This window comes from Telopea speciosissima, chromosome 1 (assembly GCF_018873765.1).
Source record: "Telopea speciosissima isolate NSW1024214 ecotype Mountain lineage chromosome 1, Tspe_v1, whole genome shotgun sequence".
Classification (NCBI taxonomy): domain Eukaryota; kingdom Viridiplantae; phylum Streptophyta; class Magnoliopsida; order Proteales; family Proteaceae; genus Telopea; species Telopea speciosissima.
The window spans coordinates 36,351,203-36,355,466 of NC_057916.1; positions in this window are offsets into that span (position 1 = coordinate 36,351,203).

Here is a 4,264-nt window from a genome sequence, read left to right on the forward strand (position 1 = left end):
TCGATCTTTGAGGTCGGCCAGGTCTATGAGGACCGGTCTTACAACTTGGCTGCCGACCTATGAGGGTCGATCTTTGAGGTCGGCCAGGTCTATAAGGACCGGTCTTACGACTTAGCTGCCGACCTATGAGGGTCGGTCTTTGAGGTCGGCCAGGTCTATGAGGATCGGTCTTATGACTTGGCTGCCAACCTATGAGGGTAGGTCTTCGAGGTCGGCCAGGTCTATGAGGACCGGTCTTACGACTTTGACTTAGGAGCTTGCAAATACGTTAAGTGGTGGAGAAAGACTTTATTGAAGCAAATGTCGGAACTGAAGCCGAATACAAGCATGCTCAGTTATTGAAAAAACTTCTTCAAATTTTTCGAGTTCCAAGGCGAGGTACCTTCTTGCCCCCCGGAGTCTGCAAGCGATATGTGCCCGGACGAATTTGCTTGGAGACTATGTACGGACCCTCCCAATTTGGTGCTAACTTTCCTTGCTGCCTCGGCTGGGATGCGCTAAGCTTTCTGAGAACAAGGTCCCCTTGACGGAAGTGCCGCTCCTTTACTCTTGAGTTATAGTACTTTGCCGTCCTCTATTGGTATGTCGCGTTCCGGAGTAGGGCATTTTCTCGAACTTCATTGAGGAAGTCAAGGTTGGCTCTCAGTCCATCTTGATAGGTCTTCTCATCGAAGTTGAGCACTCAGTACGACGAGGCCATAATTTCAACCGAGGCGAGGGCTTCGATCTCATAAGCGAGGCGAAAAGGACTCTCCCCGATTGGAGTTCTTACTGTCGTCCAATATGCCCATAGGACACTTGGGAGTTCTTCCACCCATCTCCCCTTGGCCTCATCTAGCTTTCTCTTAATGCCGGCGAGTAATGTTCGGTTGGATACTTCTACTTGTCCATTTGCTTACTGGTGAGCTACTGAGATGGGTCGGAAGTCAATGTAGAAGTGTTCGCAGAACTCTCGAAAGGCCGGGTTGTTGAATTGGGTGCCGTTATCAGTGATGAGCACTTTCGGTAGTCCGAACCGGTAGATGACCTTGTCTTGGAAGAATTTCTCCATGTTCTTCTCGGTGATGGTGGCGAGGGGCTCAGCCTCGACCCACTTGGTGAAGTAATCGATCGCGACTACCACATACTTTCTGTTCCCCGATGCCGAGGTGAAATCTCCGAGAATGTCCATTCCCCACATAGCGAATGGGATTGGACTCAGCATTGAAGTCAACTTTGTTGCTGGTCGGCTTGGGATTGGTGCGAACAGTTGACACTTCTCGCACGTCTTCACATACCTCATGGTCTCTTCTTGCATTCTTGGCCAATAGAATCCTTGCCGAAGTATCTTGTATGCAAGAGCTCGGCCACCCATGTGACTCCCGCATATTCCCTCATGCACCTCGGCTAATGCATACTCGGCCCCCTTTGGTCCAAGGCATCGAAGAAGAGGGGCCGAGATTGCTCTTTTGTAGAGCACTCCGTTGATCATGGCGTACTTGGCAGCTCGGATCTTGACCTTTCTTGCTTCGTTTCGGTTCTCCGGGAACAGGTTATTCTCTAAGTAGTTGACAATGGGGTCCAACCAGGTCGGCCCATCCTCTTCAATGTACTTTACGCTTTCTTCTTGTAAGGAGGGCTTCTCCAATATTTTTATGTATACTGACCGGCTCAGATATTGGAGGTCGACCTCGGCCAACCTGGACAAGGAGTCAGCCGCGGCATTCTCTTTTCTCGGTATTCGGGTCATCTCAAAGTGCTCGAGTTCGAAAATCAGATCTCGAGCTCGGCTCAGGTACGCTATCATCCTTTCGTCTTTTGCCTCATAGTCTCCGTTGACTTGGTTGACCACAAGTTGGGAGTCTCCTCGCACCTTCAACCGCTTTATGCCCATAGCTTTGCTGACTCGAAGTCCAGCTAGAAGGGCTTCATACTCAGCCTCGTTGTTAGAGGCGGGAAACTTGAACCTCAGGGCATATTGGATCAGAAACCCTTTGGGGCTTACAAGTATTAGGCCGGCCCCGCTTCCTCAGGAGTTGCTTGAGCCATCGACATTCATGGTCCATGTCGGGTCGGTCGTAGCCCCGACCTCTTCTACTATCTTTTCCTCCCCGACCTCAAGGTCGGGTCCTGTGCATTCGGCGATGAAGTCGGCAAGGGCTTGTCCTTTTATCATCATCCTCGGATGATAGCTTATATCGTATTCACTTAGCTCAACCGCCCAGGTAATCAGCCGTCCCGAAACGTCGGGTTTGTGCAATATCTTCTTGAGTGGTTGGTCGGTCAGTACCGCAATCGGATGAGCTTGGAAGTACGGCCTTAGTTTCCTTGCAGCTGTAACAAGAGTGAATGCTACTTTTTTGAACCCGGAGTACCTTGTCTCGACATCGACAAGAACGTGGTTGATGTAGTATATCGGCCTTTGAGTCCGACTCTCCTCTCTGATCAACACCGCACTGGCCGCTACAGGGGTAGAGGCTAAGTAGACTTGAAGCTCCTCTTTTGGTTTGGGTCGGCTAAGGAGAGGCGGGTTCTCCAAATATTTCTTCAGCTCCTCAAAAGCTTTCTGGCATTCGTCTGACCATATAAAGTCCTTTGGGTTCCGGATATTCTTGAGGGCTTTAAAGAACGGTAGACACTTGTCTCCCAATCTCGACATGAATCGTGCCAACGCCGCCACATGCCCGTTTAGCCTCTGTACTTCTCGGATCGTCCTTGGAGGACTCATCTCTTGGATGGCTCTGATTTTTGCCGGATTGGCTTCAATGCCTCTGACAGAGACCATGAAGCCGAGGAACTTTCCTGAGGTCACGCCGAATGCACACTTGGCGGGATTTAGCTTCATTTGGTTTTTTTCTTAATACACCGAAGGCTTCTTCCAGGTCGGCCAAGTGGTGTTCGGCCTTCAAACTTTTCACCAACATGTCATCCACGTAGACTTCCATGTTCCTTCCGATCTGCCCACGGAATATATAGTTCACGAGGCGCTGGTATGTTGCTCCAGCGTTCTTCAATCCGAACGGCATGACCTTGTAGCAGAAATTTTCTTGGTCAGTTCGGAATGCCGTGTATGACTCGTCCTCCTCATGCATCATGATTTGGTTGTAGCCGGAGTACGCGTCCATGAAACTCAGCATCTCGTGACTTGTATCAACCAATACACGGTGGACTGGTCTGTTCGCAATTTCTACCTGCACCACTAAAGCATCATCATGAGGTAAACTTATACCTTCGAGGTCGGCTTCTATGAAGGAGATTGTCGCTGCTGGCTTGAGTTTCTTGGCGGGCATCTCAGCCACTCCGATGAACCGCGCGTTTGCCTTAGCCTTTCGAGTAGTCTCTTGCCCGGGCCCTCCGAGGATAGTGTATATGGGAGCTCCCTTGTCACTGCTCGGCCCGGATCCATCCTCTTTCTTCTCGGCTCGGACTTTATCATCATCTCGTTCGACTCGCCTGTTTTTGGCCCTAGGCTCGGCTCTTCTTTGATCTCGGTCTTTAGGCCGCCGACCTCCACGATCTTCTCGGCCCCTTTGACATATCACTTCAAGTGGCCCGCCTTTATCGACTCTTCGATTTCTCTTTTGGTGATAGCGATCCTCGGTGTCGTGACCGGTGTCCTTGAACTGGCCAGCGATTACTTATTGGGATTCCAAGATGACCCCGCTTGCATCGATCGGGGTCGGCGGATGTACCCCCCATCCTGTATTTGCATCAAGATCTCCTTGCGCGAGGCATTCAGTGGAGTGTAGTCGGGGCTCCGAGCTCGATCCGACCTGTCAGCTCGACGATCCGTCCTGGGCCTTTTGTCTTCCCTACGGTCATCTATTGTCGGCCTTTTCCTGTCGGTACGGCCTTCGTTGCCCTTCCGGGCCTGGAGGACCTCGGCCATATTTGCGAACTCGTTGCACCTCTCCAAGAGCTCGGCCAGGTTTCTTGTCGGCTTCTTGGCCAAGTCCTTGATAAGGTCCATGTCGGCCAATCCGTTGCTCATAGCCGTATGGGCCGTGGCCTCATCCAAATCCTTGATGTCTAAGGATTCCTTGTTGAAGCGGGAGACGAATGCTCGGATCGACTCATCGGGCCTTTGCTTCACGCTGAGGAGGTTGACCGTTGTCTTCTTATGTTTCATACTACTCTGGAAGCGCGTGACAAAGGCTCGACAGAGTTGAGCGAAGCTTTTTATGGAGTTCGGCGGCAACCAGGAGAACCATGAGGTCGCCGCGCCCTTGAGGGATGCAGGGAAGGCTCGGCAAGAAATGATCTCGGTACCTCCGTACATGGTCAT